The sequence below is a fragment of the Lucilia sericata genome, unplaced genomic scaffold (assembly GCF_015586225.1).
Source record: "Lucilia sericata isolate MDLA Ls3-8-SP2 unplaced genomic scaffold, ASM1558622v1 Contig002237F_arrow, whole genome shotgun sequence".
Lineage (NCBI taxonomy): Eukaryota > Metazoa > Arthropoda > Insecta > Diptera > Calliphoridae > Lucilia > Lucilia sericata.
The window spans coordinates 29,650-42,194 of record NW_023996063.1 but is presented as its reverse complement, the minus strand read 5'-3'; the positions used below and the strand labels follow the sequence as shown (position 1 = coordinate 42,194).

General features: G+C 31.6%; 1 pseudogene; it reads right to left on the bottom strand.

Moving 5' to 3' along the window:
- LOC119613663 overlaps positions 1–11,819 on the bottom strand; it is a 29,577-nt pseudogene extending 17,758 nt beyond the window's left edge.
- Positions 11,820–12,545: the final 726 nt, after the last annotated feature.

The following is a 12,545-nucleotide window of genomic DNA, read 5'->3' as shown; positions in this document are numbered from 1 at the left end:
TGTGCTTTAGATTCTCACGCTTATAGCTGGTATTCTGATTTTTTTTAAGTTTTCTGGCTAAATCAAGATTTTGTTTCTAAAGTTTTGTGTTCATTTGAAAACAGACCTTAAATGCTTGGTTTAGACTCCCTTACATGGTAATTTTTTTTGGGCTTAGATTTCATTTGAAAGCTATTGTCTTGTCTAGTCTTAACCTAACTTGTATTTGCTTGACCTCTTTTTCGTTTGCATATAAGAAAATGTAAAAATTTTCTTAAAGAAATGTTTGAAATATGCCGCTTGACTGCTCTTTATTTTTTCTTAAGAAAATAATTCAACTAACATGGAAGAGGAAAATATAAAAATATTTAACTAGAAACTAAATTTTCTATGTAAACATCTCCCATTAGTAGCGAACGTTAGTCAAGAAAAAAAAAAAAAATACAACTTCCAACAATGACATCAAGAATAGCAAGATAAAGCCACCGTAGCAAAAAAAAAAAAAACAAAAACACATTTCTTGAGAAAATGGTTCATTTCCGTGATACAACAAAAGAGGGAACATTAATTTTCTTTTTAAGGAAGTTGTAGTTCTTTGAACTAAAATGTGAGTGAATGTGTGCAAATGTGAGAAAAAAAACAAAAGACTTAAGAAACAAACTTTGTCGGTGGATATTGTTAGAAGGAAATGAAAGATATAAGAAACATACTAGATAGGAAATTTTCTAGTTCAATTTTAGTTTAGTTCTAGTTCAGTTCTAGTTCAGTTCTAGTTCAGTTCTAGTTCTAGTTCTAGTTCTGTTCTAGTTCTAGTTCTGTTCTAGTTCTGTTCTAGTTCTGTTCTAGTTCTGTTCTAGTTCTGTTCTAGTTCTGTTCTAGTTCTGTTCTAGTTCTGTTCTAGTTCTGTTCTAGTTCTGTTCTAGTTCTGTTCTAGTTCTGTTCTAGTTCTGTTCTAGTTCTGTTCTGTTCTAGTTCTGTTCTAGTTCTGTTCTAGTTCTGTTCTAGTTCTTCTAGTCTTCTAGTTCTGTTCTAGTTCTGTTCCAGTTCTAGTTCTGTTCTAGTTCTGTTCTAGTTCTGTTCTAGTTCTGTTCTAGTTCTGTTCTAGTTCTGTTCTAGTTCTGTTCTAGTTCTGTTCTAGTTCTTCTAGTTCTGTTCTAGTTCTGTTCTAGTTCTGTTCTAGTTCTGTTCTAGTTCTGTTCTAGTTCTGTTCTAGTTCTGTTCTAGTTCTGTTCTAGTTCTGTTCTAGTTCGTTCTAGTTCTGTTCTAGTTCTGTTCTAGTTCTGTTCTAGTTCTGTTCTAGTTCTGTTCTAGTTCTGTTCTAGTTCTGTTCCAGTTCTAGTTCTGTTCTAGTTCTGTTCTAGTTCTGTTCCAGTTCTAGTTCTGTTCTAGTTCTGTTCTAGTTCTGTTCTAGTTCTGTTCTAGTTCTGTTCTAGTTCTGTTCTAGTTCGTTCTAGTTCGTTCTAGTTCTGTTCTAGTTCTGTTCTAGTTCTGTTCTACTAGTTCTGTTCTAGTTCTGTTCTAGTTCTGTTCTAGTTCTGTTCTAGTTCTGTTCTAGTTCTGTTCTAGTTCTGTTCTAGTTCTGTTCCTAGTTCTGTTCTAGTTCGTCTAGTTTGTTCTAGTTCTGTTCTAGTTCTGTTCTAGTTCTGTTCTAGTTCTGTTCTAGTTCTGTTCTAGTTCTGTTCTAGTTCTGTTCTAGTTCTGTTCTAGTTCTGTTCTAGTTCTGTTCTAGTTCGGTTCTAGTTTCTGTTCTAGTTCTGTTCTAGTTCTGTTCTAGTTCTGTTCTAGTTCTGTTCTAGTTCTGTTCTAGTTCTGTTCTAGTTCTGTTCTAGTTCTGTTCAGTTCTGTTCTAGTTCTGTTCTAGTTCGTTTTAAGGTTCTGTTCTAGTTCTGTCTAGTTCTGTTCTAGTTCTGTTCTAGTTCTGTTTCTAGTTCTGTTCTAGTTCTGTTCTAGTTCCATTCTAGTTCTGTTATAGTTCTGTTATAGTTCTTTTCTAGTTCTGTTCTAGTTATGTTCTAGTTCATCATTAGACATTATTTAAAAACATCAGAAAAAGGTAACTTTTTTCAAAAGTGTTCAATTTAAAATTGTTTTTAACAATTTTAGTTAACGGTTATGTAGTAATTTTTTGGCAAAATAATTCCAAGCAAAAATGAAATAACTACAATTAATAAACGTAAAACACTTGAAGTACTACACTCTTATCTCAGTCATGATTTTGAACTTGAGGTCTTCCTCTATCAAGCTGAAAACACCAAAAATTTAAAAATATGAAAAAAATTTAACTACATTAAAGCCTAACAAACATCCGTTTCAACTCCCATAAGCCGCTTAAGATCAACAACATCATCATACACCAAAAGATAAACTCAAATAACAGCTGACATCTGCAATACAATCTTTAGGAAATGAACAAGAACAGACAAGAGAGATGGAGAAGAAGAAAATACACAAAATATGTATACAACATATTATAATAACCAGCAGCAGACAACTGTTGTTGAATTTTAAATAAGTCTACACCAAAGAAAATTGATTTTTTTTTTTGTTGTTTTGAAAATATCCAAAAGTCAAGTTTAAGGTCTGCTGGCATATATTAGGAAGCTTTTTCTTCTTTTTTTGCACTTTTTTGCAATGAAGATGGTTTAAGCCATGACTACATATGGCAATGAGGTTCATATCGTGATGAAGACTTCTTGAATTTTTTTTTTTTAAATTAAGAAAAAAATATTTTTTTTTATGTTCAAGTTGGTTTCTTTTTTTTTTTGGCATTGTTTAGTTAAAGTTGTCTAAGATCGTTTATTTATGCTTGACTGCAGTTAATGTTGAGTTTTTGTTGTTGTTATTTTAGAATATTTTATCCTTATATGTAAGATGTTATTTTAAATATTGATTGAATCCAATATTCTAAACAAAATATATAGAAAAAACACTTTTGTTACGAAAAATTAATTTTGTTTTGTCAAAACTCTCTTTGATGGATGACAGTTATTGTTCAGAAATATGTCTTCGATATATGACAGTTATCTTCTAGAAAAGTCCTTTCGATGGATAAAAATTTTTATTTAAAAAAACGTTTTCGATCGATGATATTTTTTGTCTAGAAAATTGTTTGCGATCGATGAGATTTTTCGCTTAGAAAATTGTCTTCGGTGTAAGTCATATTTCTTTCTATTAAATTATCTTCGATCGATGACATTTTTCATCTAGAAAAGTGTCTTTGATCGATGACAGTTTTCATCTAGAAATGTATCTTCGATCGTTGTTGCTTTTTCGTCTAGAAAAGTGTCTTCGATCAATGATATTTTTCGTCTAGAAAAGTGTCTTAGATTGAAGACACTTTACTTTATCTTCGTTCGTTGACATTTCTCTTCTAGAAAAAGAGTCTTCGATCGATGACATTTTTCATCCAGAAAAGTGTTTTCGATCGATGACATTTCACGTCTAGAAAAGTGTTTTCGATCGATGATATTTTTCGTCTAGAAAACTATCTTCGATCGTTAACATTTCTCGTCTAGAAAAGTGTTTCGATCAATGACATTTTTCGTCTAGAAAAGTATCTTCGATCGATGATATTTCTCGTCTAGAAAAGTGTCTCCGTCGATGATATTTTCTGTGTAGAAAACTATCCTCGATCGTTGAAACTTTTCGTCTAGAAAAGTGACTTCGATCGATGACATTTTTCGTCTGGAAAAGTATCTTCAATCAATGACATTTTTCTTCTAGGAAAATATCTTCGATCGTTAACATTTTTCGTCTAGAAAAGTGTCTTCGATCCATGATATTTTTCGTCTAGAAAACTATCTTCGATCGTTAACATTTCTCGTCTAGAAAAGTGTTTCGATCAATGACATTTTTCATCTAGAATAGTGTCATTGATCGATGATGCTTCTTCGTCCAGAAAAGTAACTTCGATCGATGATGTTTTTTCAGTTTAGAAAAGTGTCGTCGATCGATGATCTTTTTCGTCTAGAAAACTATCTACGATCGTTAACATTTCTCGTCTAGAAAAGTGTTTCGATCAATGACATTTTTCATCTAGAATAGTGTCATTGATCGATGATGCTTCTTCGTCTAGAAAAGTAACTTCGATCGATGATGTTTTTTCGTCTAGAAAAGTGTCTTCGATCGATGATATTTTTCGTCTAGAAAACTCTATTCGATCGTTAATATTTCTCGTCTAGAAAAGTGTTTCGATCAATAACATTTTTCATCTAGAATAGTCTCATTGATCGATGATGCTTCTTCGTCCAGAAAAGTAACTTCGATCGATGATATTTTTCGTCTAGAAAACTATCTTCGATCGTTAACATTTCTCGTCTAGAAAAGTGTTTCGACCAATGACATTTTCATCTAGAATAGTGTCATTGATCGATGATGCTTCTTCGTCTAGAAAAGTAACATCGATCGATGACGTTTTACATCTAGAAAAGTGTCTTCGATCGATGATATTGTTCTTCTAGATTTTTCATCTAGAATAGTGTCATTGATCGATGATGCTTCTTCGTCTAGAAAAGTAACATCGATCCATCTTCGATCGTTAACATTTCTCGTCTAGAAAAGTGTTTCGATCATTAACATTTCTCGTCTAGAAAAGTGTTTCGATCAATGACATTTTTCATCTAGAATAGTGTCATTGATCGATGATGCTTCTTCGTCCAGAAAAGTAACTTCGATCGATGACGTTTTTCATCTAGAAAGGTGTCTTCATTCGATGACATTTTTAGTCTAGAAAAGTGTCCCTGATCAATGAGATTTTTCGTCTAGAAAAGTGTCTTCGATCGATGGTGATCTTTAACAAACATGTCAACGATCGGTGATCAAAAATACATTTTGTAACTTGTCCGTCTCTCTGTCCTTCCAGGAGAGATAAATACTATTAAATTTTTAACACACCAACATCTTTCTGTTTCTTTAACATAAAATCTATGTTATACAACCCTATTAATGTCACGATCTTGTTAAAATTATTACTTACAACTTTATAATTCTTGTACATTAAAAAGCTGTGGTACATTTTGTTGTTGTTGTTGTTGTATCTTTTATAGAAAACCATAAATTTAATGCAGCTTTAAAGGTTTTTTTTGTTTAAATTTAAGACACAAAGTATGAACAAACAAACAAAAAAAAAAGGAAATTCTTACTTAAGTGGGTGTAGTTTTAAACATGATACAAAACAACATATGAAGGTTGACGACTTTTAAATTGGCAAAGTAAGAGAAAAAAAATTTATATAGAAATATAACAACAAGTTTATATACTTAAAACTTATTTAGCTACAGCTTTATGAAAGAAAAACAGCCAGGAAAAAAAAAATAATAATCCGGTAATTACCTCTTAGAACAACGACATTAACTTTGAAATGTTGTTCTTAGTTGTTTTTTCACTATCCCCTACTTGATTGCTAAACATATAAACCTAACAAAATTTAATTTTATTTTTTTCTAACAACATTTTTCTTTCATTCATTTGTTGATTTCTGTTTCTTTGTTACCATGGCCTAAAGTAATTTATTTATTTTATCTCCTATACTCCTTTCTTTAATGTTATTAAAAATTGTAAGCAATTTTCTATAGATTTGTTGTGAGTTTTTATTGAAAATAAAGTAATTTTTATTAATTGAAATTTCTTTTGGCAAAATTTTAAGATTTCAGATATTTCAATTGTATTTGCTGCAATATGTATAAATGCAATCATTATGAAATCTTATTTGTTTGTATATAAATCTATCAAGTGCGTGTCTTGAGTAGTGATGAAGAGGTTCAAGCTAAATTATTGATTGAAGACATCTATTCAAAACGAAAAAAAACATCGATCGAAGATACTTTTCAAGATAAAAAACATCATCGATCGAAGCACATTTTTCTAGATTAAAAATATCATTGACCGAAGACACATTTCTAGACAAAAAATATCATCGGTCAAAGATACTTTTCTAGACGAAAAATTTCAACATCGATCGAAGAAACTTATCTAGACGAAAAATGTCATCGATCGGAGACACTTTTCTAGACGAAAAATGTCATTTATCGATTCTAGTTCAGTTCTAGTTCAGCTCAAGTTCAGTTCTAGTTCAGTTCTAGTTCAGTTCTAGTTCAGTTCTAGTTCAGTTCTAGTTCAGTTCTAGTTCAGTTCTAGTTCAGTTCTAGTTCAGTTCTAGTTCAGTTCTAGTTCAGTTCTAGTTCAGTTCTAGTTCAGTTCTAGTTCAGTTCTAGTTCAGTTCTAGTTCAGTTCTAGTTCAGTTCTAGTTCAGTTCTAGTTCAGTTCTAGTTCAGTTCTAGTTCAGTTCTAGTTCAGTTCTAGTTCAGTTCTAGTTCAGTTCTAGTTCAGTTCTAGTTCAGTTCTAGTTCAGTTCTAGTTCAGTTCTAGTTCAGTTCTAGTTCAGTTCTAGTTCAGTTCTAGTTCAGTTCTAGTTCAGTTCTAGTTCAGTTCTAGTTCAGTTCTAGTTCAGTTCTAGTTCAGTTCTAGTTCAGTTCTAGTAGTTCTAGTTCAGTTCTAGTTAGTTCTAGTTCAGTTCTAGTTCAGTTCAGTTCAGTTCTAGTTCAGTTCTAGTTCAGTTCTAGTTCAGTTCTAGTTCAGTTCTAGTTCAGTTCTATTTCAGTTCTAGTTCTGTTCTAGTTCTGTTCTAGTTCTGTTCTAGTTCTGTTCTAGTTCAGTTCTTGTTCAGTTCTAGTTCAGTTCTAGTTCAGTTCTATTTCAGTTCTAGTTCAGTTTCTAGTTCAGTTCTAGTTCATGTCTAGTTCAGTTCTAGTTCAGTTCTAGTTCAGTTCTAGTTCAGTTCTAGTTCAGTTCTAGTTCAGTTCTAGTTCAGTTCTAGTTCAGTTCAGTTTCTAGTTCAGTTCTAGTTCAGTTCTAGTTCAGTTCTAGTTCAGTTCTAGTTCAGTTCTAGTTCAGTGTCTTCGATCGATACTTTTCTAGACGAAAAATGTCAACGATCAAGGATACTTTTCTAGACGAAAATTATCATCGATCGAAGAAACTTTTCTAGACGAAAAATGTCATCGATCGAAGACGCTTTTCTAGACGAGAAATGTCTTCGATCGAAGAAACTTTTCTAGACGAAAAATGTCAACGATTGAAAACACTTTTCTAGACGAGAAATGTCTTCGATCGAAGACACTTTTCTAGACGACAAAAGTCAACGTTCGAAGACACTTTTCTAGATGAAAAATGTCATCGATCGAAGACACTTTTCTGGACGAAAAATGTCATTTATCGAAGACACTTTTCTATACGAAATATGTCATTTATCGAAGATACTTTTCTAGACGAAAAATGTATTCGATCGAAAAGACTTTTCTAGATGAAGAAGTGTCTGCGATCGAGGACACTTTTCTAGATCGAAGACACTTTTCTAGATGAAAAATGTCTTCGATTGAAGACACTTTTCTAGACGAAAAATGTCATTTATCGAAGACACTTTTCTAGACGAAAAATGTCATTTATCGAAGACACTTTTATAGACAAAAAAGTCTTCGATCGAAAAGACTATTCTAGACGAAAATTATCATCGATCGAAGAAACTTTTCTAGATGAAAAACGTCATTGATCGAAAACACTTTTCTAAACGAAAATGTCATCGATCAAAGACACTTTTCCAGGAAAAAAAAAAAAACGTCATTGGAAGACACTTTTTTCAAAGTTCATAGACCATATAAAACAAAATTATTGAACAAATTTCAAAACCCTGTATTAGAAATTATAAAGTTTCTCAAAAATCTTCATTCTCATACAATTTTGTGTTTTTCTAATAAAAATCTTTTCAATTTTATAATCTTCTTTGATGTCGGCTTAAAAACGTTTGAATTTAGTTTCTTAAAACAAAGAACATGAAGAAATACAACAAACAAAATATTTTTTGTTGTTTGGTTAACTGTTACTTTTTTTTCCACTTAAACTCAATTATGTCATAATCACCAGAATCTTATCTCCAAAAAAAAATATCAAATAGCAAATCAATCTTGGTAAATGCCAGTACCCAACACATGTCTACAAACCCAGCATGTTAAAATTAATTAGAATAGAAATATTATTCGAAAAAAAAAACTTTGAAGATTTTAAAATTTATTTAGCAGAAAAATTATTTTGTAAATTTTTACCTTATCTATATTTAATTGTTGTAGTATTTCAGTTCTATTTCCTTTTTACATTATTATTTAATTGTTTGTGGCATATATTTTATTATATGTTTATTGTTATTTATTTCACTCACATAACAAAATGCATAATTAATCATTTGAAGTGTTGTTACAGACGTGTGTATTTTTCAACTCATTTAACAAGTGTTATTTTCTTTAGTTTTTATGTCATTTTAATGTTTAATGACGTGTCATAACATTAAGAAAATATTTACCGTTTAACAAAAGGGGGTATTTTTGTAAGTGTTGATTCATGTAAGTAAAAAACGATCACCCAACTTATTATGGGGGAATTTGTTAAATACATATAAATATGTAGTGGTCTTTATCAGAAATAACAAAAATCTAGAAAGAGGTTGGTACGATGTATACCTTAACTAGAACTGCACTTGAAGTGAACTAGAACTGAACTAGAAAAGTTTCAATCTGGACAAGCATGTTTTTATTGTCATTCATTTCCTTCTGATAATATCCACCGACAAAGTTTATTTCTTAAGTCTATTGTTTTTTCAAATCTACAACTTCCTTAAAAAGAAACTTCATTAAAAGAACTGAACTAGAACAGAACTAGAACAAAACTAGAATAAAACTAGAAAAGAACTAGAACAGAACTAGAACAGAACTAGAACAGAACTAGAACAGAACTAGAACAGAACTAGAACAGAACTAGAACTGAACTAGAACTGAACTAGAACTGAACTAGAACTGAACTAGAACAGAACTAGAACTGAACTAGAACTGAACTAGAACTGAACTAGAACAAAACTAGAACAAAACTAGAATAAAACTAGAACAGAACTAGAACAGAACTAGAACAGAACTAGAACAGAATTAGAACAGAACTAGAACAGAACTAGAACTGAACTAGAACTGAACTAGAACTGAACTAGAACTGAACTACAACTGAACTAGAACTGAACTAGAACAGAACTAGAACTGAACTAGAACTGAACTAGAACTGAACTAGAACTGAACTAGAACTGAACTAGAACTGAACTAGAACTGAACTAGAACTGACTAGAACTGAACTAGAACTGAACTAGAACTGAACTAGAACTGAACTAGAACTGAACTAGAACTGAACTAGAACTGAACTAGACTGAACTAGAACTGAACTAGAACTGAACTAGAACTAGAACTGAACTAGAACTGAACTAGAACTGAACTAGAACTGAACTAGAACTGAACTAGAACTGAACTAGAACTGAACTAGAACTGACTAGAACTGAACTAGAACTGAACTAGAACTGAACTAGAACTGAACTAGAACTGAACTAGAACTGAACTAGAACTGAACTAGAACTGAACTAGACTGAACTAGAACTGAATTAGAACTGAACTAGAACTGAACTAAACTGAACTAGAACTGAACTAGAACTGAACTAGAACTGAACTAGAACTGAACTAAGAACTGAACTAGAACTGAACTAGAATGAACTAGAAATGAACTGAACTTAGAGAACTGAACTAGAACTGAACTAAACGAACTAGAACTGAACTAGAACTGAACTAGAACTGAACTAGAAACTGAACTAGAACTGAACTAGAACTGAACTAGAAAGCTGAACTAGAACTGAACTAGAACTGAACTAGAACTGAAACTAGAAACTGAACTAGAACTGAACTAGAACTGAACTAGAACTGAACTAGAATGAACTAGAACTGAACTAGCACTGAACTAGAACTGAACTAGAACGAACTAGAACTGAACTAGAACTGACTAGAACTGAACTAGAACTGTAAACTAGAACTGAACTAGAACTGAACTAGAAACTGAACTAGAACTGAACTAGAACTGAACTAGAACTGACTAGAACTGAACTAGAACTGAACTAGAACTGAACTAGAACTGAACTAGAACTGAACTAGAACTGAACTAGAACTGAACTAGAACTGAACTAGAACTGAACTAGAACTGAACTAGAAACTGAACTAGAACTGAACTAGAACTGAACTAGAACTGAACTAGAACTGAACTAGAACTGAACTAGAACTGAACTAGAACTGAACTAGAACTGAACTAGAACTGAACTAGAACTGAACTAGAACTGAACTAGAACTGAACTAGAACTGAACTAGAACTGAACTAGAACTGAACTAGAACTGAACTAGAACTGAACTGGAACTGAACTAGAACTGAACTAGAACTGAACTAGAACTGAACTAGAACTGAACTAGAACTAAACTAGAACTGAACTAGAACTGAACTAGAACTGAACTAGAACTGAACTAGAACTGAACTAGAACTAAACTAGAACTGAACTAGAACTGAACTAGAACTGAACTAGAACTGAACTAGAACTGAACTAGAACTGAACTAGAACTGAACTAGAACTGAACTAGAACTGAACTAGAACTGAACAATAGCTGAACTAAAACTGCAAACAAATAAATTAACATTATTTTTTGTAACAGCCTTCTACTATGTTTGGCAATTTATGTTAGTATATTTTAGTTAATTGCTAATATTTAAGTACTGGTTGTCCTAACCAACTATCTTATTCAGGTAAATTAAAATCACAACAGGAAACATATTAAAAAGGCTTAATTATGGCCTTTAAGTAATTTCCTTAACATCCACATAAAAAGTACTACCTTTATAAGGTTCTTATCTTAAGTCTTTTGATTGCTACTTAAGTAAATATGCAGTAGCACACATACCTTCTAAGACCATAAAAACTGATAAGTTTTTTGCTCTTTATGATTAAAACATACATTTAACTTGACTTCTTACTCATTGATACTCAGTTTAAACATAAAATATAATTGTCGCTCTAATGCTAAACTTGACTTGAGGTATTAACTTACATGGAATTATTTTCCATGCCATCACAAAAGACCTCGTTGTTGGGTAGTCAACGAGCTATTGAATACTAGAAGGAGCTAGGTAAGCAATCAATTAAGCTACCAATGAGCACACGTCAAACAGCATTATAATTACAATTCTATAGAAAAAAGCTAAAAGAGCAATAATAACAACAACAATAATGTAAACCCACCTTGCCATATTTATTTAATGGTCCATTTATCCAACGATCTGCTTCTAGACGTCCTGTTAGCAATGCACCTGTATCCGGATCAATACGTTGCCATTCACGCACCTCTCGCTGAAAGGGAGATCTAGCACCGCCACTCGTTAATTGTGTGGAATTTGTGGTTTGCTGCTCATTTGGAACATATAAACGTAATTCTTTTTGATTATGATTATTTGTGTTAGCCATTATTTCCATTTTGTTGTTCTTGTTGTTGTTTGAAATTTTTCAATTTTATTTACATGTATTTATTTCTTATTTGAAGAGGAAAAAGAAACGTTTTGCACTTCCTTTTTGTTGTCAGTTAAGCTTCTGGTTGTGCTTTTTCTCTTTCTTCCAATTTTCTTTTTTTGTTTTCTATTATAGAAAACTAGTAATTCTTTCGTTTTTCTTTTGTTTAAAGTTTAATTTATGTTTTATTTATGAGCTTTTTTCTTGTTTCGCTGTTTTGCTATAGTTATTTTCAGTTTTATGTCTGCAGTTTTAATTTATTATCATAAATTATGATTTTATTTAAGTTTTAAAGCTGCTGTTGTGCTAGCTCTGGCTACTGTGTAGATTTGGTAGATTCTTTTTATGAAAAAGAAACTTTTCACGCTCTAATTTAATAAAAACTTTTTTATTGAAGAAAATATTAAAGTTTAATAAACGAAAGCTGTAAAAAAATAAAAGATAAAAAAATATATTAGAAACTTATTAGAACAAAAGATAATTAAACATTTTGAGTATAAAGAAAATTTAGCATAAAAATTTAGATAAAAAGTAAAACATGTTTTAAATTTTTTTTTTTTTTTAAATAAATTTTTGAAATTTTAACCAAAAAATTGGAATAGAGAATATTAGGCTAACCTAAACAAGAACAGAACACAATTAGAACAGAACTAGAACTGAACTAGAACAAAACTAGAACAAAACTAGAACTGAACTAGAACAGAACTAGAACAGAACTAGAACAGAACTAGAACAGAACTAGAACAGAACTAGAACAGAACTAGAACAGAACTAGAACAGAACTAGAACAGAACTAGAATGGAACTAGAACAGAACTAGAACAGAACTAGAACAGAACTAGAACAGAACTAGAACAGAACTAGAACAGAAATAGAACAGAACTAGAACAGAACTAGACCAGAACTAGAACAGAACTAGAACAGAACTAGAACAGAACTAGAACAGAACTAGAACAGAACTAGAACAGAACTAGAACAGAACTAGAACAGAACTAGAACAGAACTAGAACTAGAACAGCACAGAACAGAACTAGAACAGAACTAGAACAGAACTAGAACAGAACTAGAACAGAACTAGAACAGAACTGGAACAGAACTAGAACAGAACTAGAACAGAACTAGAACAGAACTAGAACAGAACTAGAACAGAACTAGAACAGAACTAGAAC